Consider the following 24372-nt stretch of genomic DNA (forward strand, 5'->3'; position numbering starts at 1 on the left):
GGGTTATTTAATTAATTCTGAATTATAATTTATTCACATCACGTTTCAAGAAGATTATATTGTATCTATGCGTATGAATATTCAGGAGAAGATGACTCATTAACGCTCTAGTGTCCTGTGACGGAATCTATCGAATCCTTGTAAAGACGCATGGATTTACACTAATTTAAGGAGGTTGAGTATCGAAATGTTTGTTATATTGTCATCCCAATTTTAATCCGTCGCTAATAAACCTGTTCAATAGGAATATATAAAAGTAAAACGACACAGTATTCATTAATATGTTTATGTGATAAACAATTTTGTACAATTTTAAATTGTATTTATTGATATTAAAATGAAAGTTTGAATGTAAAGTATGAATGAAAAACCATACATTGAATCTTACTATTGGCGTTTACGAGAAGATCGTTTTAACATCGTTTACCGAATAATCTGAGCATTGCGTGTTGTCATGCCATTATTTATCTGTTACAGTATTACTTAATATGAAAAATACGGTGTTCAAGGTTGGAATTTGCTTGTGCTGAAAGCGCTACAGCACATAGTGTTTATGTTGGTTCCGTCGTCTCGCAGGCAGTAGCGCCCTTTGCGCTTTCATCGATACGCAAGCTACTGCAGCGCCGCCTGTCGGTCGCGGCCAGTACCGCCTCGGCCTCGAGTGCGCACGCTCCATGTTCCCCGACATCGCCGCAATTCCCGCATTAAATCTGCCACATCCTCAAAAAGATCCTAATAAAACAACCAAATTCCCCCGAAGTTGAGGGCCGGGACGTGCCCGAGCACGTCCCAAAGCTGCCCGGTCGCGCGAGGCCCCTGAAAAACTTAACCTAAAACTGCCAACGATTACGTCAATAACAGCCTCACTCGCTTATACATCTCGACATCTACTGTTATTGTTTGTTACTACACAACGTTTTTATGTAAAGGTGCTCTGAACTCCGAGTCGGCAACAGTGGAAGCCCCAACGGTAAGATTCGTTTTTTGGAGTGATTGTTTTATAGTATTGGATTTATTTGTGAGGAGTCCGTCTGGTAAGTATTATCTAGGTGATTCGATCGCTTGAAAGAACGGATACTTTCGCTGTGTTTGCGCGCTCAAGAACGAGGGCACTCTCTAAAATAAACCAAGATTTTTACCGCGGATCATTTCGGTACATCGTAGGCATATCTTTAGAACTCATTACTGCGCATGTCGAGTTGTTAGGTGTTTATGTTTGAGCGAAGCGCTCAGAATATAAACAGAATATCAATTAAGCGAACATGAATAGGTCTGTACGTAAAGGGTATTGACACGTCCTGGGTACTATTAGTTTGTCCAATGTCTAACAATCGCGATACAAAAGCTGTAGATGAGTTTTACAGTCTACAAAAATATTTATCATTCATGGCGAACCAGAGGCCTTAACTAAATTGGTAAAGTGAATAGCCTAATTAATTAATGGTAACGTATCGCAATGACTAAGTGAATTTATTCATTTTCACTTAGCAATAAGTAATAAGTACGTGAATATGAAACGAAGGGAATGAAAGAGATGCGCTCTGCTGTATGTTCGAATGCATCGGCTTAAATTGTGATCGATTAATAGTGGGCGGAGTTTGGTGGCCTTTTTTTTTTTTTTTTTTTTTATTGCTTAGATGGGTGGACGAGCTCACAGCCCACCTGATGTTAAGTGGTTACTGGAGCCCATAGACATCCACAACGTAAATGCGCCACCCACCTTGAGATACAAGTTCTAAGGTCTCAAGTATAGTAACGACGGCTGCCCCACCCTTCAAACCGAAACGCATTACTGCTTCACGGCAGAAATAGGCAGGGTGGTGGTACCCACCCGCGCGGACTCACAAGAGGTCCTACCACCAGTAAGTTAGGCTACGTTAGGAGGTTGCTTTATTGATTCATAAGATCATTAAAGTTGATATTCATTGCGTATTTGAAGCACTTAAGGGGCTATTAGCTCATTTAGTTTTTATTTCGATTGCTCCACATATTCAATTTATTTGCTAGGAATACTTGAAAGTTGTTGTTTACAAATACGCTATTGAAGTCTTTACTGGTATACGTACTATATTTTCATTGTTGTTGTACAATTTACCAATAATATTTTTGGGCGGGAAGATAACAAATCTTTAATTATTTCACTTTGAACGTCAAAGTCATTGTCAAACGTCACGTTTGACAATGACTATAGTCAATAACATATCAGCAATTTACTGCTCTTACTGTATTTTAAGGAAGAATGTATCTAAACGCACACAATACCAGGACAGACCAAAAAAAAAATCGACTTTTAACGCAAAATAAATAGTTAGTATGCTTTAAAATAGACAGAAGTCGAACATATCAGAAATCGTCGTGACCTAAAGGATAACACGTCCGGTGCATTCGTATTGAGCGATGCACCGGTGTTCGAATCTCAAGTGGGTACCGATTTTTTGACTGAAATACGTAGGTGAAGGAATAACATCGTGTAATAAAAATCGAACCTGCAAAATTTTAATTTGCGTAATTACTGGTGGTAGGACCTCTTGTGAGTCCGCGCCTACCCTGCCTATTTCTGCCGTGAAGCAGTAATGCGTTTCGGTTTGAAGGGTGGGGTAGCCGTTGTAACTATACTTGAGACCTTAGAACTTATATCTCAAGGTAGGTGGCGCATTTACGTTGTAGATGTCTATGGGCTCCAGTAACCACTGAACACCAGGTGGGTTGTGAGCTCGTCCACCCATCTAAGCAATAAAAAAAAGATAATCGCTGAAAATCTACAATAAAAAAAGTTTTATATTTCATTTTCAACGTATTCAACGTTTTATATTGCCTGCGTAGAGACAATGATAACAAATGATCCCTGAGAACGATATTATCGACAATCTCATTACTGAATGAAGTCAATCTGAAGAGGCTCGTGTGTAGGTGTCCCTGTCCAGAGATGGAAGTATAAATCTAAAACTTGACGTCGAACCTGTATTTCTTAATTCAGATGTGAACTATCCCTTCACTGTGTTTAGAAATCCCAACATTGTAATGTCGATTGTTGATGCCAACTTCGCTTTAACCTCCCCATACGCTTTATTTGATTTTTCAATGTAAGCCAATTTTTTTCAATTGTTCAATGATTAATATAGATACTTTTCTGGTGTTAAAGACAGCAATACTCAATCAAATCATTCTATCTTTTGTATTCAGTGTTCAAGTTAATTTTTTATTTTATTTATTTTATACTTATTGTACACAAAAGAAAATACAATAAAAACAGATTTAAAGAATGTCTAAATACTATGTACAAAGGCGAGCTTAACTCATTCATGAGTTTTCTTCCAGTAAACCATTAGCAGAGAAAAATACGATGTATAAGAGGGGAAAAGTGTACAATATAAAAGGTATTAAAGCATGACTGATAACTACGTTTTGAAAAAAAAAAAAAAAAAAAACTTTGAAATTAATAATTTTCATCGATAAAACAGTTCTCGAATTTCATATTACACGGTACACACACCCAATAATTCTCATTGTACTCGAATAGTGCTGACATTTTTGCATAATACCAATTCCTTTGTGCGATTCCCTGCTTACATCGTGAGAAAGTTGGCCAAGTTCAATGCCAGATGCCATGATTGTGTTTAAGTAATGACTGAAGCAGCTTCTTACGTGAAATTAAGGGTTGCGGCAATAGAGACCCGCGTTCGCTTTCAATAAGCCATTGTGGAATCGTCTAGAATTGAAAGAAACTAGATTATTTGTAAAGAGCTTACGTTGCGTTCATAGTTCTCTCGCCTAGCCTGGGAAAAAATCAATAACAAGAAATTCTTGAACAAATGCTTTGAAGAAATGATTTAATTTGTATACCAAATATTGTCTCAACGATGTTATAATATATGTGGAGAATGAAGTACCTACCGCAATTCATATTGAATTCTGAATAATAATTATTTAACAAGACTATTAAAATTCACATATTTTCCGCTGTATGAAATGTATAAATTCTACAGAATTAATTCCATTAAAACTGTATTGAAAAAACACATAACATTTCTTTGTTTATTGTATCAAAACGCAATATAAGAATAAAAGTTTTATAGCAAAGAAATTTTATACGAAATTAGTTTTGATTGCAGGTTTTTTTTGTATAATTATAATTTTTGTCATAATTATATTTATTTACGTTTTAAGCTATTGCATAGCTTTTATCGTGAGCTTTGAGCGCGGTGATCGAATTAAGAAATTCCGTAACGAAACACTCACACTCTGCCTACCATCTAGCTCGCGTTCAACACATTCACACTTTGCGCTTGTGTAGTGTTTGTGAATAATCGCGCGGCGACGTCGCACTGCATGCGCATTATGAAAAGTCTGCCCATCTCTCTCTCGCGCGGTCTAGCTTATGAGTGTGAAGAGGACAGTTAATGTTTTGCTTTTATTAAGTTTTATAAATATAGCGTGGTCTTATTTTATTATTGTTTTAATATTAAATGATTACATATTGTCTACCCAAGCTACCTCTTTTAGGCTTTTTTTAGGTAGGAGATAAGACGCTCCATAATAACTTAACTACGTCCCTCAACTTATTATCATCATCTCTATCTCTGCCTAAAAATACGTAATACCTCATTCCCTACACAGTTCTCATCACTACGCAAATCGCAATGTATTTAAACGTCAAATTGAATATCAGCGATAACTAACCCATGAAAAGGAAATTGTATGTGAGCTATTATAAAACAAGACGTCTGTTAGTTGCTGTGAGCTGATGCACGTTCTGACGTCACCGGATGCCGCGTCTGCATTAATGCTCTTGGTTGGAGCGATGCATAAACGAATCTCAGGAACAAACACGTTGTGTTATAAAGATGACGTGGGTTTTTAACAGATGTGTTATAGCGTTATAAATTTATTTATTTATTTGGCCGTGTAAATCTACTTTTTTTGTAATTATTTTTGGAAAAATATATTGTGATGCCATTTCTAAAAATGTTTGGGTTCTAACATTATAAAATTCTAGTGGACTACTGATCTGAGTATACGAGTATGAGCATATTAGATTTTCCCTGATCTTGTCTGGTTGTGTTCAGTAGCAAAAATAAAAACGTAAGTCTAATCAATTTCAATCGCGAGTTACTTGTAGTAGACACAGCCCACTGTGTTTCTTGCCGGATCTTCTCAGTGGGTCGCGTTTCCGATCCGATGGCAGATTCTGCGAAACACTGCTCTTGCTAGAGTTTGTGTTAGCAACGTCGTCAGGTTTGAGCCCCGTGAGCTCACCTACGTGTCAAGAACCTGAAATAGCCTCTCAAGGCTATCAGCATAGGTAGGAAAAAAGACGTGTTGTAAGTGTTCTGTAGGCATACAGTTAATACAAAATGTATGACGATAGGCTGCAGAAATAATAAAAAAAAAACGTTTTTATTTTAAAGTATTTCTTTTTTTTTTTTTTGCTTAGATGAGTGTGATGAAGACAATGAGTTTACAGCCTACCTGTTATTAAGTGATTGCCCATACCTTTATTCTATAAATTCTTCAAATCGAAACGTATGACTGCTTCGCGACAGAAATAGGCAAGGTTCACCCTATTGGAAATTACATATAGGTAATTTTACTTTTTAATCCTTGAACGTGGCAATAATTCGTGGTACGTAATTCCTACTATTTTTTCAACACACACATAGTCACATCACTTGATATGAGAACATTAGATGTTATCTTTTAGACCACAACCATTTCAAAATTATTAGTCGATATCGCAGCAGTCCAAGACATCACAAGGTGCTCACCTTGAGGCAGAAGAACAAAGCCCCAATGGAACCAGTTAAATGACTATCCTATTCTACGAAGTTGACTGCGTGATGTCTTCGCGCGTTTCACAAATTGACTTAGCAACTAATTAACATAACAATAGTCGTAAAAATGATAATTTGAACGTAAATATCTCGACCTTGAGATAATGTCCGGCTCCAAGTCGATTGGAAAGATAATTTAGAAACAGAATCTGGATTTATAGAGTCAAATATGTAAAAGCCTCTATCTATTTTGTCCAGTGACAAATCAGATGGCCCATGAGTGAGTATTAGCAGTAAGTTTAAGAAGGCACCCATGTGTACGTATATTTTATAATTAAGATACAAAAATATTAACACAATTTTCTCTATGAGGTTTCTCCTCTCTTCCTATGATGCCGCGCCATCTCTTTTCGTACCAAGCCATTCTGTTGCACTCATTTAAAACCTCCCCCTGTTGACGTGGTTGGGTCGGTCCACCGCATTGGAGACCTTCCTTTGCAATCTTGTGCTGTCACGGCATGACATGCGTTCCACGGACTGGTTACCTTGTCGTGAATCTTGTCCGAAAGCTACCATTCGATTCTGTGCTGTAAATAACAAACGATGCTTGATTTTTTTCCTACCTAAGCTGATGGTCTAGAGAGACCATATCAGCGTAACCTCAACTAGTAGTTGAGCTCACGGGGCTCAACCTGATGACGTTGCTAACATGAACCCTAGCATGAGCCGTGCTTCGCAGAATCTACCACCGGATCGGAAACGCGTCCCACTGAGAAGATCCGGCGAGAAACTCAGTGGGCTGTGTCTGTGGCTTAATTTACTCGTCGAGCCCTTCGTCGCAAGCAACGGGTTCGACGAGAACGATGTCCGGTGCTTGAGTTACCTAAAAGCACCGTTAGTAGATCAGGAGGATCCGAAATGACGTGGATGTTTGATGCCGTGTTCTTGAAGTATCGAGATATTCGTACGAAGCCCGAAGCCTTCTTCTCCAGTACCACATCTCTAGAGTATCCATGCTCTCTTCTTACATTTTTCGCATAGGCCATGTCTCAGTAGCGTGTAGAAATTTGGAGAAGATCAGTATTCTAACGAGATTGGCCTTTGTGGTCTGAGTTAGAGTCATATTTCTCCTTGCGGTATCGAAGAACATAGTTATCAATTAGAATTCTAGAAAAGCTCGAATGATAAAACAATAACAGATCGGTAGTAATTGTTAATATTAAATAATAAGAAAAAGGGTAGGTACATATAGAATATAAACACAGGAAGCCAACTTCATTGAGAATTGAAATACCGTTGTTCAGATGTAGCTGGCGTATTTTTTAATGGTCCTCCGATCAGCATTATTGTCCCCAATTATTTATATGTCTCTCCTTTGTTTAATGAGGCTTTCAGGTAAACAGTTACTATAAGTATACGCTACATACTTTAAACGTAGCTTAAGCCCACGGTTCACCTACATTAAATTTGTAACATTAAATTAATGGAACAAATATTTCTGAAGGTAAAAAAGCATTAGAATTATTTCAGACTGCAACCCATATACAAATAATTATGACGAACTGTTGTTCTGCGGTGCATGGAACGAGGAGAAACAAACTTTTTGCCTTATTTAAAATGATTACTCTATTTGACTATGAGATTACTTTGATAAATTTTAGGGTAAGCAACAGCTTGCTGTTTAGTACGTCTGTCGATGTCATTGAGCAAGGGACGTATATTAAGTCGTATTCCCAACAACGTAAAGTTAGTTATAGAGTGAATAGACGACAATGCCTTAAAAACGTATTTTATTAAACGAACCATAATCACCTATAGATCGTGCGCTAAGCTCGTCGAAGTGAGGGAAGGCTTACAAAGACTCGTTATTTTCGAGAAATATTTCACAGTGAGAAGCCCTCGAAATCAGTTAACAAAACCGATCGCTTTGATCGCGACTATTAGAGATTTTCAAAGGAAACGACGCCATTTCCCCAGCCCATAAACATTGATTTGTTTTGTTGCTAACGTACTTATTTTCTGTATTGAATAATTCAGTGACATAAGCACGTATTATTTAAACACATTCTGTTTTATTTATTTTCGACAATTTCTAATCGATTTTATTCTGTTATTTTATTGGAATCGTCGTTTAGTCGTCCGCTGTATTCGCACGGAGTGATACGACTATGCCGGGATTCAAATCACTCAAGCACGTGTCAACATCTCATCATCCACACCAATGAAATTGTATTACAATAATAAGGAATAGCATGGCGCCCACAAAGATACTAATAATGTCACGAACTAGTGACGCATTCTAACTTGGACGACCGTTGTATGATTATCAACACACTTTTATTAGCCTGGGATTGTTTTTCTATCTATATATTTATCGAACGGAAGCTTTTAGTGTGATTTTTAAAAACTTTTCACGTACTTCAAAACGTGCTCACTCATCAAGGACCGATGCCAATACTATAATTAGGTATTACTTAGGCCAAAAATCCGAACCAAAATAATTTAAATTCCACTTTGTTTTGCATTAAGCTTGACGTCCATGGGCCTTATAAGCATCTCAAAACTAGGCTGGCCGTAAGCTCACCCTTTTATTGATGTTACCTAAAAAAAATCCATCTAATAATACATAGGTACCAAACCCAAGGCACACACAAGGCATCTATGAGCAATTTTCTTTTTCCGAAAATGACTTTAGGGATTCTGATAAAGGTGTAGATTGGCTTTTGGGTACTTTAGTGACAAATATCGTCCAATAACAGTATAGGAGCATGCTATCAATCTCCAGTGGATAACTTAATTGGATTTCGCGGGCCAGCGGCCGACCCAAGGTCACGAGTTTCGACGAAAGCGAAAAACAAACTGAACCATAGTAATTTGCAACTTCCGTTTTCAAGGCTGAAAGATCAATGGAGTTTCTGTATTCCTACTCTTCTAAATAAAATTATTTAGAATTATTATTACTTTTAAACTGGTTGTATTTGAATTGTCCATAATAAAAAAGAGGGGCAGTTTAGGCGTTATCGATAAGATAGCTAAAAAACGAGTTCAAAAATAGTGTTTTATTTATTTATTTATTTTTATTGCTTAGGTGAATGGATGAGCTCACACCTGGTGTTAAGTGGTTACTGGAGCCCATAGACATCCACAACGTAAACGCGCCATCCACCTTGAGATATAAATAAGTTCTAAGGTCTCAAGTATAGTTACAACGGCTGCCCCACCTTTCAAACCGAAACGCATTACTGCTTCACGGCAGAAATAGGCAGGGTGGTGGTATCCACCCGCGCGGACTCACAAGAGGTCCTACCACCAGTAGAAGTTTATTTTTGGAATTGCACGTAATTTCATACAGTAATAAAATTAGGGCTTTGTGATATATTATGTAGGTAGACCGACGATTTAATGCGCACGGCGGGAAGTCGTTGGATGTGGAAGGCATTGGGGAAGCCCTATGTCCAGCAGTGGGCAGATAAAGGATGATGATGATGATGATGATAGATGTATTTATCATAACGACGAGTATTTTTTTTTTATTTACTTTACTGTTGTTTCGGCCTCGTGAAGAGTGTCCTTTAGGCCATAATGTAGTTTTGCAGAAGTCTTATTACAATATTGAGTAATGAGGATGGTTGACGAGGAGTATAATATAAAATTAAGAAATTCTTAAGATCGGACAACGCAATGTCCGCTAACGGACCAGAGTTTGCCCCAAAAATCTGAAACCACAGCGTTCTTCCAAAGCAAATCATAATTATTGGCATATAGCAATTGACTTTTCTATGAAATCTCGTTCACGCTGTGGCCGGAGCGCTTTATGAACTTTGTTTTCAAACTAGATTAGTAAAGTTTCAACAATAAACAGTGGCGTCTGAATATCGATGGACGATGATGTCCGCTTAAAGTGAATTCGAGTAATTGTTTTACCATCCAATCTGGAATGCGTGATAGCTTCGCTGTAGAAAAGGGTGATACTGTTGTTATTAGTCGCTAAGAGTTCACATTAGGATATAAATACTATACATATATAAGATAAGAATTATGCAGCAGAATGTTGTCAGAGTTGGTCCGCCACTTAATATGTACAAATAACAATAAAGCGTTACATGGAAGTCACGATCTTCATTCAGTATTAGATAGAACGATGCAAGAGAGAGATGGGCATACGAACTCGCTCATTATTGAATGGTCACCAAAACCCATAGACATCGCGACGTAAATACTGCCTCCCGCTCAGTGAAATAAGGTCTAAATTTCAAGTAACTACTACTACTATGATTATTAAATTCATACAAAATATATAAATATATGTATATATTCTGTGTCTGGTTCTCTTACAAGGTTACAGTACAAGGCTACCTACTTTGTGACCAGATGTCCGTGATTTGATGATTGATGTAATTTGTCCCCGGTTATCCCCAGTTCTTTACTTGCTTCTACTACTAGGAGGACGAGTGAGATCTGACCGTTGACTATTAGTCTGAAATCTATAATATCTATGAACATTTTGTTGTTTTACAGGAACAAAATGAAGCAGGCGATGAACATTAACAAACTTATCTTTTATATGTACGATAAAATATACCAGCATATTCTCTACGTAGTATACGTACGTATTATGTATATCATTTGATTTGTGTTTACCAAATGGAAAATGGAGAAAATGGACATCGACCGTAAAGCTTATGTATTCCTTCGAAACCTCAGCACCATTGTGAGACAAATGTATCGACACAAAAAGTTAAAGCAAAAAATAATTAACTCGTCCGCTAACTCGCTTTCAAGGTTACGGTTTAGTCAAAATTAAAGTATGTTTCAGCATCGCAGTTTTGCAAGAACGCTCGATATTTTGTACTGTTGGAAAAAAAGAAAAAAATAATATTCAATTTCGTAATCATATACAATCAAAATGACTTTACGGTTTAATCTACGTCACCGTGCAAACTGTAAAGTAATCTGTAAACTTCCGAAATAATAGAGCGACAATTAAAAACGCGGAATCAAACCGTAAAAGTTGCTTGAATGGGATTTGCAATTCGCGAAAACACAACTTGAGGTTTTTTTTTTTAATTAAACTATATCCTAATTACATCACGATGCCCCTCATTATTAGACATGAAGTTCAAATCTTAAAACAAAATTTACTAACGTCTAAAACTGGTAGGTACAAATCGATAGGCATAACTGTTTCGCCGCAGAAATTCACAGTTTGGTATTAGCCAATCGTAATTATCCAAATAAAATTTTCACTGTCAAAATCATAGGAAAAGTTAATATCTATGTTGTATTATCACAATACACTGTTATTTTGGAAGTGATATTTGTTCTTTTCTCGACCACGGATTAATTCTTTTATTGGATGTCGTTTACAAAAGTGTCGTCGGTAAAAAGTCGTGATGATCTTACGATAATTGAAATTTGGATCTCGACTATTTTTACGTGTGGTTATCCACCAACGGATTAGAGTTCACCCTTTCATGCCGAACGGTTTGCTCTTCCACAGTGTGTTTACGGGTTACTTTTTTGGTACGTAAGGTTCTCTGCGCGATTTTCGAACGATGTTTGAACAATCCTGTGCGTTAGGCAGCAGCTTGGCCCTGGTATTATTAATATCTATCAGTAAGGTTGTATTTATACGACCCCAACCAGAGCCAATCTTCTAGTAGTCTCAAAGGGCTACCCTGGTTTCACCAGGACAGGTGAGCGAGCTTAGCCTATAAAAATTCCTAAAACCGTGCCCTATCAAGAGCAATGCTTCACTGAATCTAGCACCGGATCGGAATGTCGACCCAATAGCCAATCGTGACTGATTATCACAAGCTCCTATTATAACTTTCCTATTGTCCGTCACTAAAACAATTCTGGTTAAATTGTTTCTTCGATAAGGTCATTGAAAAATGTTCAAAAAGATCAAGAGCCGTTACTTAATTTATGATACTTATATTGTTATTATATGTTTATATCACATGACCGAATAATATTCACGAAATAATACATTCCATAACTTATATTGTTATGACAGTTTTTACTAACACGGAAATTCTAAATTGTAGGCTAGATCAATACTGAATTATTGGCAGCCCTATTATAAATTTACGTTCATCAGTCATCGGCCCCGGCTTCCGGTAACGTTTCTTAGTTCAATGGCTCCATAGATATCCCAACACACGACCTTCGCAGCATTTAGCGCATTCCGAAACAAAGACACAAACCTATTTCTGACCGATTCCCAACTTCTAGTTTTATTGCTGTTTCGAATGAAGTGTAATAAAAAATAGGTGTATTAAAACAGCAATGTAAATGATCATTACGAGTCGTATCGCTGTAGTAGGTACGAGTGGTACACGATAGGCATACCCAATGCCGTGCGTGATCTGGAGGCGGTCCAGATTTTTTTGTTTCATTCTGGTTTTACTAGACTGCTATTAACCTCGAGGCTTCAATTTTATCGACACAATTAAATTGAGATTTTATGGAAAGGTCATGTTTACCATTTCATCGATTTTTTTTCTTATATTTTCAATTACATACATATCTACTTATCTTTGCAGTTGCGTGTCATCCCTATTGCGGCATATTAAATGAAGACCACTAAAATTAATGTTGGACATTTTTGTGCTTTTCTTTACATCCTCGGCGGGTAATAAATTAGAAAAATCGGTAATATGTTCTTTGTTTTTGAGACGTTCTTCAGTTTATTCATGTTTTATGTTACCGAATTAAATGTCGCATAAAATATAGTCACATCTTCTTTGTACCTTAAAAAGTTCGTTTGAAAATGTTATCGTATTTCTGGCGTTTTCCCAAGCTCTCAATTTCGGCCAGAGGGAAGTTGTAATGACCGTAACTGCCATTAGACCGATTCCAAGTTTTCGGTTCTCATTATTTTATTTACACGGACGCTAATAAATTATTTTTTTATTGCGAAGTTGATAGGTGCAGACGTTGCCGATTATTGGTTTGACATTCAGACGGTCTAGCTAACTCTCATTGCAACGCTGTATCCACGGCCGACTGCAGGTCCTCGATCTGCTTACAAGCCAAATTCGACTCAGATTTCAAGATGAAACGCGCGAATATTGCTTGACGGTACGTTTCGGAAGATTGCATTCGATAACCGAGCTCGTTGTTTGTAATGACCGTGCATTTTGCACTCAAGGGCAAGGGTACAAATTATTCGGTATGATCCGTTGACCGAATCGAGTATGACTTATTGTCGGTAGAGGTTATATGTATTCGTGGTCTTAGCGACCAGACCAATTGTTTATTGCTCGCTTTCCATGCGTTAAGCAACATCCAAATATAGCATTTGTGGAAGTAACTTATTGTCGGTAGAGGTTATATGTATTCGTGGTCTTAGCGACCAGACCAATTGTTTATTGCTTGCTTTCCATGCGTTAAGCAACATCCAAATATAGCATTTGTGGAAGTAACAACAAATGTACATGCTTTAATGAAATCGCTAGTTCTTTTGAGAAGCATAGTTGTAAGTTTTTTTCCCTACCTATACTGATAGTCTTGAGAGGCTATTTCAGCTTATCCTTGGCGTGTAGGTGAGCTCCCGGGGCTCAAACCGGAGTGTTGCTATCACTGGCCCTACCAAGAGTGCTTCGCAGAATCTACCAACGGGTCGGAAACGCGACCCACTGAGAAGAACCGGCAAGAAACTCAGTGGACTTGTACCTACGTTTGTTGTTATGTAGTATTAATTACAAATAATATCGTTTAACAAAAGCTTTTTGTTTGTTACAGGTCTAAAACTCATCGTATATTTACTGCCGAGAATCGTTCATTAGATATTACTATGACGTAGGAAAACTAGTTTTAAAAAATAGCCAAATAGTGTGTTCAATATTTTTTTGTAAAAAGTATCATTAAGTGCAAAAGTGGAGAATCTAACAGCGGCTAAGAGAAATGCCGGGTTTACCCCGGTCACAGACAGGTAAGATACGTAGAATTAAGTATACATTCATATTTTTTTTCTTTTTGTTCAAGATAAGGCCACATAATATGTAGGTACTATTTTCCTGTCTGTCTCTAACTTGAAGTACCCTTGTAGTGCGAAGGATTTGATGGCAGTTATTTCAATAAGATTAAGACTTTTTTTTCTCATATCTTATAGTGGAGACTGGCATTTAAAAAGCAGTGCTATGAGATTCTTAAAATTACCCTAGTGTCATAATTCATTGGTGTGCGATTCTTTATAAAAAATTATTGCATAAAAAGCGGCCGAAATACAAAGAACCTTAATTCATATATATCTTGTTTGCTTCTACGATTTACAATATTATGATGTTCCTTCATGATAGATATCTCAGTGTCCAGGGTCAATGACATAGTTTGCAAGGCTATGAGTTAGCAGACGTCTTATTTATTAATCGATGAACTCTTCCTGTGTGCGAGCTGTCTTCTGCCTCCAACAAATACTATCTACAGCTTCCAGAGATTACGTTTTGTATTTATATCATATAGACTGGCCCTCGAGTGGAGACCGCGCAGCGTAAGACGTAACGTGGGGCGTTCTCTGGCTAGGTGGTGCGATGACCTCCGAAGCCGGCAAGAAGTGGATGAGGAGAGCTGTAGACCGGGCTCAGTGATGTATATTGGGAGAGGCCTAAGTCCAGCAGTGGACGACTGTGGGCTGTTGATGATGATGATGATTTATATCATACCTTCAGCACGGCTACAAGGCAAAATTATGGGAAAGGGGCTAACACAAAACAATTATTTTCAAATAGAACATAATTTGATTCATTAGTTGTTCACTCGTTTATAAACATTGTATCATCCATTGTAATTTTGCAGTCCACACTGGTATGTATATAAATCATGTGGTGGATCATATCCGTTCGATTAACTACCACCATCCTGCCTATTTCTGACACCAAGTAGTCAAATCGACAAAACTGAAATTTTAAGACTCACGTTCGAAGGTATACCTATGGTCACACAGCTCTAGTCACTATATTGGCTCTTTCACAATACAAGCAGTGCGATTATGGAATTCTCTCCCTCAACCTATTCGTGCTAGTTCCTCTCTAGAAGTTTTTAAGAGTCAAATGAAGACACATTTCCTGTCACTTTTATTGTTTTATGTATTTTTATTTATATGTATTTTTCATTTCATATTAGATTTTTTTTTAAAGCTTAGTTTAAAAATCATGCTTTAATAGTTCTTATATTGTACACTATTCCCCTCTTATACATCGTATTTCTCTCTGCTAATGGTTTGCTGGAAGAAAACTCATGAATGAGTTAAGCTCGCCTTTGTACATAGTATTTAGACATTTTTTAAATCTGTTTTTATTGTATTTTCTTTTTGTGCACAATAAGTATAAATAATGGTCGCTGGTGACTAACCTACCTATACCTACCTAGCGGTCTCAGAATTTCATGTAAACAGCATAGAGATAAAGTTAATTAGAACAATTTGATCGCCTTTTATTGTGAGCGTCTTACGGCAAATTAGCAGCTACGTAGGTGCGATGTAAACATTTAGGTACTATTTTAATTAAGGAAATCCTGACGATGGCCGACCAGCTCGCCGGGTGTGATTAATTAACATTCGCGCACGTATTCCGGTTATCTTGTGTCGTTATCTAACGAACAGCACGATTCTGTGCTGCACAAAAAAAAATACATTATCATTCTGTGTCTTTGCGAATGAACAAATATTTGATAGTTAGCGGTCTGGTTTTAGCAACTCTATTTACCACACGCGAACACTAGTTGTTACTAATCGTGCCATATTTTTATTTACGAGTTTTGTAGAGAATTGCTATTGACCTATTTTTATTATTATTTTATTTATTTGATTGAAACAATCGTCTCGAGGATTAGGCTAGATGATTACAGAAAATAAATCATTGATGAAAAATCTTTTTATTTTTATTTAATATATTTGATCAAATACCTACGTTTGTCATCATGGTTGAGTTTATTTAAACATTTCAAGCAATTTCAATTCAAACATTCAGAAACTTTTGCCAATGTTTTTATATAATCTGTGTACGACTCAAATGTTGTTTTTGTTATGATCTTAAAAATAATCTCAAAATACTTTCCTAATTTCAAGTCAAAGGATGATGGTACTCATCATATTATTAAACAAGAGCAGCGTATATGCGTAATGTAGAATAATATGATAGTAGTTTCTGTTAAAAAAATAAAAATGTACTAATTAACACTTCTGTTATTTTTTGCGGATAATATCCATATTTAGGTATAGTAGGATGAGGCGTCACTTTAAGATTTTTTTAAACTAAGCTCAGTTAAACTACCAAACTATAATTACTAGCATCAAGTTCACGATATAATCTTAGTAATGACTTGTTGAGTTTTATATCTCAATAGTGTTGTTTTTTGTATGGTTTTAAAATAACTGAAGCAATCATTTGACTTAGAATTTCGTACATAAACATTATTAACGGATAGAGATTGTCAAAGTGATCTTAACATACAACTTGCGTTGACGTGACAATATATAAAAAAAATTGTCATATTAAATTGATTCTTTATTCTAACATTTTTAATTGAACAAATCGACGAGTTCTCCAACACTTGACACTGACTTTGACAATAACGAGAACTAATATGAAAAACGATTGGCGTGAACTGTCCAGCCATCGGCTTACTCAATTGTCCTGAACCTGAAGAGTAAGAGTAAAAAATCCTGCTCCATTGCAGTGTTTGTTATGTACTTCGTATGTCGCGACCCGCTCCGCTCACGGTAGTAATAAACCAGCTGTTATTACGTACGGTCGTTTCATTGCCCCTAAGTTCCGATAAAACAACTGGCGACGAAATACCCACAAGTGCATATTAAATATATAAAAAAATATGGCTCAACTTATAGGAAACATATCTGAGTTTGATTATAAAACCCAAGAATGGCAGATCTTTTACAAGAAAATAGAAAATTTCCTAAAGCTGAACAAAGTTTTAGCTGAAGATTGGTGCTCCGTGCTTATTGCACATCTTTCAGATGATTCGTATCGGCTTGTGAGGAACCTCGTACATCCTAAGGAGGTAGAAACACTACAATGGACTGAGCTGGTTAGAGTACTCAACGGGCATTTTCAACCGAAAAGATCGACTTTTGCCGACAGGGCAAAATTTTATGGTGCGATCAGAATGGACGGTGAGAAAGTCGAAGATTGGGCGGCACGTCTGAGGGGACTCGCCGTGCACTGTAATTTCGGTACAGAATTAGATACGTTGCTACGTGATCGATTCATTCTAGGCCTGAAGGTAGGTCCAGAAAGAGATCGATTGTTCGAACAAGACTCGAACTCCCTAACGCTTTCGAGAGCTATTGAAATAGCCCAGGAGACTGCGTGTGCGCGGGCGGCGAGAGCTGGTGTTGATGGTGGTGAGCAGCTTATCAAACAAGAGATGGTGTATCGTGTCAGCGAGCGTCGGGCGCGGGGCGCCTCGGCGCAGGCGGAGTCGTCGTGGGCATCGGCGGCAGCCGCGCGCTGTGCAGTGTGCGGGTCGAAAGGTCATTCCGTAGAAAAGTGCCGTTTCAAAGACTATAAGTGTATGATTTGTGGTAAAAAGGGTCACCTTAAGAAAGTGTGCAGTGTCAAAAAGGTCGGAAAACTGTCGTTAAATAATATGGATGATAACGAAAGCGATGGACACGAATGTAAAAAATGTGATTTGTATAATTTAAGGCATGTTCGCTACGATCCTATTAAGTTGAACATTTCTATAAATAATAAGTTTTATTCTATGGAATTAGATTGCGGAGCAGCTCGTAGTGTAATTTCAGAAAGATTTTACAGGGATAACTTCCCATTATACAAATTAAGTAAGTCTGATATAGTATTTTGTATTTATACTAAGCATAAAGTTACGCCTGTAGGTTGTTTCGATTGTGAAGTAAGTTACAATGGTATTATGAAGCCTATGTCGTTTTATGTAATTTCAGAAGGTGGTCCACCATTATTAGGGCGGGATTTCATGACGCAATTTAATATGAGTTTAGTTTCTATGTGTAACAACAATAATTTATCAGTTAGAGCGGAATACCAAGAGGTGCAGCAGATCTTGAATGAATTCCCTGACATTTGGAGAGATGAATTGGGCCGTTTTAATAAATATGAAGTGCATTTACACTTGAAAGAAAATACAACACCTAAATTTTTTAAGCCACGCCAAATACCGTTTGCTCTAAAGGACAAGGTTGAAGAAGAATTAGATAGGCTTGTCGAAGCAGGTATATTAGTACCAGTACAGTTTTCAGATTATGCTACGCCCATAGTACCAGTTCTGAAGGAGAATGGTAAAGTGAAAATAGCTGGAGATTTTTCCTGTACCCTAAATAAAGTTTTAAAAATTGACAAATATCCATTACCCCACATAGACGAGGTTTTCGCGAAGTTAGGTGGCGGAGAACTCTAAGCTAGGAGCTAGGAGCTAAGGAGAGATTCTAAGCTAGATTTAAGTAATGCCTATAATCAAATTTGTTTGTCTCAAGCCTCTCAAGACCTCACAACTATAAATACACCGAAAGGCCTTTTCAAATATACACGCTTAGTGTACGGTCTCGCGAATGCCGCAGCTATTTTCCAGCGCACAATAGAATCTCTAGTAGTAGGTATTGAAGGAGTGTCGTGTTGGTATGATGATATTTGTTTAACAGCCCCAAGTAGAACCGTACATTTGCAGAGACTTCGTTTATTGCTAGGTAGATTACAAAATGCTGGGTTAAGGCTTCAAAAAGAAAAGTGTTCTTTTTTCCAGGACAGTGTCACATATTTAGGTTTTAAAATTGATAAAAATGGTCTTAAAACATGTCCCAGTAAAGTAGATGCAATTCTAAAAGCCCCAATCCCCACAAATGTCCTAGAATTAAAAAGATTTCTCGGAGTAATTAATTACTACAGGAATTTTATTCCTAACGCATCCTCATTATTAAGTCCGCTGAACGAATTATTAAAAGACGACATAAAATGGCACTGGGATAAGCGACAGCAACTTGCGTTTGATTCCGTGCGAAAAGAACTCGCCTCGGACCGCGTACTATCACATTTCGATCCGAGGGCGCAGCTATCATTGACAGTGGATGCGGGCCCGTCTGGTCTCGGCGCGGTACTCGCGCAATGCTACAGCGACGGTACAGAACGGCCGATCGCGTTCGGTTCGCGTTCCTTATCGCCAAGCGAAAAGAATTATAGTCAGATTCATAAAGAGGCGACGGCTATAGTGTTTGGCGTTAAGCGCTTTCATCAGTATTTGTATGGGTGTCAGGAACCATTCATATTAAGAACAGACCACAGACCGCTCCTATCTATTTTTGGTAAAAAAAACGGCATATCAGTGACCGCCGCGCTACGTTTACAAAGATATTCTATTATGTTATCTGCTTATAACTACGTTGTGCAATATATAAGTCACAAAAACAATATTGTGGCAGATTACTTTTCCCGAGCGCCGCACAGTGGGTCGATTCTTTGATTTTAGTGACTTAGGGACCAACTTTGTTTTTTTATAAAAAAAATTATGTAGATAGATAGAGCTCGTTAATCTCAATAATAATTGTTTTGGGCAAAAATTACAAAAACTTTATAGGTTGGTCAGAAAAATGTGTTTTGTGATTTTTTTGTATGGAGCGGGTCACATTAAATTAAATTCCTGCTAAGTACCGCGAGGTCCCGCTTTGAAACTTTATTTTCCTTATACCTTGTCTAGTCTACTATCATTTGATGCTATGAACATGTGCATAAAGTTGCAACTCTGCCAAATAAAAGGATCGAAAAAAATTAATAAATACATAGAATAAAAACCTTTATATTTTTTTTCGTAAGTGCTTTTAAGTTAAATTTGATATGGATTAGTAAGTAAAAGCACGTAATGATACCCGTAATTACATAATACCTAACAACAATACATTTAGTAGGTCTCTAATTATGCAATCTCTCTAAATATGATATATTTTGTTTCACCTTTCGATCAGTCATCATCGGGTCAGAAGACGAAAGAAGATTTTGTAAAATATCCTCATTAGTCGACGTTCTACTTCTCATTCTTGAATAAAAACTCTCTGTATATTTCCGAAAATCTTTATTGTGAGCTTCCGCTGCCTCTTCCGAGAGTTTACCTATACGAATGGCACCAAAGTTCGCTATTATTGTATATCACTGCCATGTACCAACAATTTATGGATACTGGAAGGCATATATAATACCAGGGATATAAAATAACATACAATACTGCAGTGTATCTAAAAAATTCGGAAAAATTGGAAACGCGCTCTCCAGATGCAACAGTCTGAAGAATCACGTGAAACCTCTCTATTAAATCTTTACGTATTCCTTTATGCGGGCTGTTTCTTCTGCATCCCTGAAAAATCTTCTGGCAGTATTGCCATCATTGATTGTTCTTACTCCTTGCTTGACAACATCTATAAGTAAACCGCATTCCTTTCTAAACGCTTGCTGTATAGCACTTTTTTGTTTGTTATTTTTTCTTTGTCATCGCCCCTTGCAACTCCATTTCTTGAAGTCCAAACGATAAGACGTAAACAAAAAAGTGTCATTTAAAAAATTATCTCACAGGAAACTACACACGATGAAAAAATTGTGAAGTAATAAAATTATATTTACCGATATGAAGTAAGCACTCCATGCATCTTATCCAGGCATGTAAAGATGGCATTCCATACTGGAATATTTCTTCATTATTTTCTCTTTGATAAGCAAGTCACTCCAAAAAACTCTGACGGTTTTGCTTTGCAAATATCACAGACAGCAGAAAATGTTTCTGACAAATATGAGGTTATTTTGCCGTCTATCATCATCATGTGCAATTGATGCTTCACTTCAACTTGTTTAATTTTCTATTTCTTCTGTTATGCTAGCTTTTATAATTGTCACTGTTGACTACGTTTCTTTTGTAAATTTAAACATTATTGGACGGCAATAAAAAGTTGATGAGGGTAGGTCGTTTTCCCAAACAATTGTTCCATCAAATTTCTGAAGCCTTATAGGAACTAGACTGACCATGAAAATAGATGAATCATCAAACTCTGTTTCAGTTTTTTGTTTATAATTACTTTGACCTGGGGCTCTATCAAAGTCTATTTGCTTATAAGCAGTAGCTCTCTTGCAGAGTCCAAATCCGAAGTAATCACATCTAAAAGCCTATATAGCGCCAAGTTTAGTAATGCTTACATTTTAATAGCAGCTCCTTCTTCAGTAATAATTACCTCATCTTTCCCTGGATAACATTTGGTCTTTTCTTGCTTAATTTTATATTAAGAAGGGTATAAATCAGACCCATTTTCACTTGCTGCTTCTCTTAGGTTTATATACTGCCACTTAATTTAAGTGAAACTAATATTGCCTCATCGGGAGAATATGTACTACTTTTCACTTTACTTGTAATTAAATACTCCTTAACTTTTTCTAGATCTTCGGGGTGATTTGACAAGTGGTTCATTATTTCTCCTACATCTTCATTTCTAGTGTTTCTCAAACTAGCAATTGTAGTAGCTTTCATTTCATCCGCATCTCATCACTAAGCAGACACCAATGGAGAAGGAGATCCTTACCCGGAAGTGGCATTGGATTGGTCACACTTTGAGAAAGCCCGATACCCACCTATCAAAGAGAGCACTGACCTGGAAAGTGTCTGGCAAAAGGAAGAGAGGCCGCCCCAGAACAACTTGGCGTCGCTCGGTGGAGCAGGAGCTAGGGGTCTTGGGCATGACGTGGGAGGAGTTAGAACAGACTGCCCAAGACCGATATAAATGGAAAAATTTGATTCGAGCCCTACACCCCAGCAGAGGGTAATAGGAAAGAATGATGAATGATGATGTCATTTCATACGGGGATAACGAAAGCGATTGGTAAATTTGTTCAATGCGTCTTCGTTTTTGCCTGGATCCCAATTCTTCAAAAGGCTTTCGAGGTGCAAAAATAGATGTCGAGGCTTCTGTAGTACATTTGAGGGTGGTACATTTTCAACATCTTCAGTATTAGAAATCTCGAGCCTTTCATGTGCAGTGTTGATAGCTTCAGGTATCATTCCTTCGGGCCAGTTTATTGCACATTCTAACCAATCACATTTTTTTCTTATAAACTGTGCTAACATGCGACTACTTCGTTTCTATATTGCACTTATATTTGAACAAAATTGCGTACAGAATTTTTGGAGCTCAACATTTTTCTCTTCGGTCACGTTTATTTGATTTTGTAGGAATTGAAAGAGTTTTTTTATTATCAGACAGCGACTGTAGTTGCTCTCTTAAAATCTTAATTCTAAATTGTTAACAAAATTATCAATTATAACGGAAACAGCAAGATCACAACGACAATCACGGGATGTTAGTAGTAGTACGAATAAACGAACACTAGTTAGTATATAATAAGCATGGTCACTTTATACTTCCAGAGACAAACAAATGTTTACTATATTTTCTACTACCCAGTAATGGCTGCTTAACTAATTATCCTCATTAAATAATGTTAACTATCCTAATAATTAGAGAGATTGCTTAATTAGAGACCTACTAAATGTATTGTTGTTAGGTATTATGTAATTATGGGTATCATTACGTGCTTTTACTTACTAATCCATATCAAATTTAACTTAAAAGCACTTACGAAAAAAAATATAAAGGTTTTTATTCTATGTATTTATTAATTTTTTTCGATCCATTTATTTGGCAGAGTTGCAACTTTATGCACGTGTTCATAGCATCAAATGATAGTAGACTAGACAAGGTATAAGGAAAATAAAGTTTCAAAGCGGGACCTCGCGGTACTTAGCAGGAATTTAATTTAATGTGACCCGCTCCATACAAAAAAATCACAAAACACATTTTTCTGACCAAACTATAAAGTTTTTGTAATTTTTTCCCAAAACAATTATTATTGAGATTAATGAGCTCTATCTATCTACATAAAAAAATATATAAAAAAACAAAGTTGGTCCCTAAGTCACTAAAATCACAGTATCGACCCACTGTGCGCCGTTAGCTTACGAACCGAACGGGTCAGCTGATAGGAAACAAATCGAGGAACATAGTGCTATCTCGTTTATGGATGCAACACAAGAACCAGTCTCTTTCGAACGAATACAGCATGCCACCGCCAATGACAAAACTATTAAAACAGTCATTAATTATATGCAGCAGGGTTGGCCGCGTAAGATTAGTTGCAAATTAATATTACCCTATTTTATGTGTAAAACTGATTTAGAAGTTATCAATAGTTGTTTGTTTCGTGGACATAAAATAGTCATTCCGGCGGTATTTCGAGATCGTATGTTAGAAGAACTACATTGTGCTCATTTCGGTATCGTTAAGACGAAGAATATGGCACGAAGTCGCATGTGGTGGCCAGGTATTGACAGCGATATTGAGTGTTTAGTTGGCAGCTGTGACGTATGCGTCGCTCAGCGCAGCGCGCCGGCCCGTGCGCCTCCCGCGCCCTGGCCGCGCCCGCCTGCCCCATGGCACCGTATTCACATAGATTATATGTCTATAGGGCAAACGGTACACTATTTAATTGTTATCGATGCATTTAGTAAATGGCTCGAATGCATTCATATGAATTGCGGCACCTCCACTAGTGCGTTAATATTGAAACTGAAAGAATTATTCTCAGTTTTCGGTATCCCTAACGAAATTGTATCAGATAATGACATTAAGATATGCTCCGTGGAATTTCAACAATTTTGTAAAAATAACGGTATAAATTACTATATTCACCGATCTATCATCCAGCAAGTAACGGCCAAGCCGAGAACTCGGTGAAAACTTGCCGAAAAATGTTAAAATGTATAATCGAACAAAATAAATATAATACTAATTTCAATCCACGGCTTATTCAAGAAAAAATAATTGGATTTTTGTTCGATTATCGTAATAGTATACATTGCACAACAGGCGCATCACCTGCAAGTATGATGTTTGGACGTAATTTAAGAACAAGATTAGATTTAATATTACCCACTAAAAAAGTGGAAGATAATGCAGTTGTTCCTAATAAAGAACTAAGTAAATCTAGACAATTCCAAATAGGTGAAATAGTCTGGGCAAGATTTTTTATTGCTCGAAAGGCTAGCTGGATGAAAGGAAAAATAACGAATATCTTAGGCAATAGAATGTTTCAGATCAATTTTGAAAACTGTGATTCAACGTGTGTCAGACATTTGGATCAGATTAGGAAGTACACGGATGCTAGGTCAAAAACAATTGTGAGCAATGTTGTTTCCACCGAAGGCGCTGATATTTCAGTCCCGGATCGACCCACAACAGTGCAATCAGTATCGCAGCCTAGCTCTGAGTTAGTGCTGTCCTCACCTATGTCGTCGCCGCCGGTACCGGAGCCGGCACCAGTATCGGCCCCCACGCACGGCAATAACGTTGACATTGTGAGGGGGGAGGATGAGGAGGGCGATGAATGGGAGGAGGCTAGTGAAAACATCGCAGCTGCCAGCCTGCCGACCGAGTGTGAACCTGATTACCCTATTGTAGCATCAGATGACCCCGATAACGTGAGATTAGAAGAGAGGGCGCCAGATAATGAAAGACAATGTGGTCGACCAAAGAGGACAAGAAAAGTAGTAGATTATAAGAAGTATTTTTAAATTA

The 24372-nt window shown here is 37.3% G+C and overlaps 1 protein-coding gene across 1 annotated transcript in view; it reads left to right on the forward strand.

Annotated features, from left to right (window-relative positions):
* Positions 1–658: 658 nt before the first annotated feature.
* Positions 659–24372, forward strand: part of LOC114248713 (uncharacterized) — a 254874-nt gene continuing 231160 nt past the window's right edge. Inside the window, exons 1-2 of the mRNA XM_089730304.1 lie at positions 659–970; positions 13521–13710. The gene's annotated coding sequence lies outside the window, so the exon portion shown is untranslated. The remainder of the gene's footprint in view (positions 971–13520; positions 13711–24372) is intronic.

The sequence above is a fragment of the Bombyx mandarina genome, chromosome 10 (assembly GCF_030267445.1).
Source record: "Bombyx mandarina strain Sakado chromosome 10, ASM3026744v2".
NCBI lineage: Eukaryota > Metazoa > Arthropoda > Insecta > Lepidoptera > Bombycidae > Bombyx > Bombyx mandarina.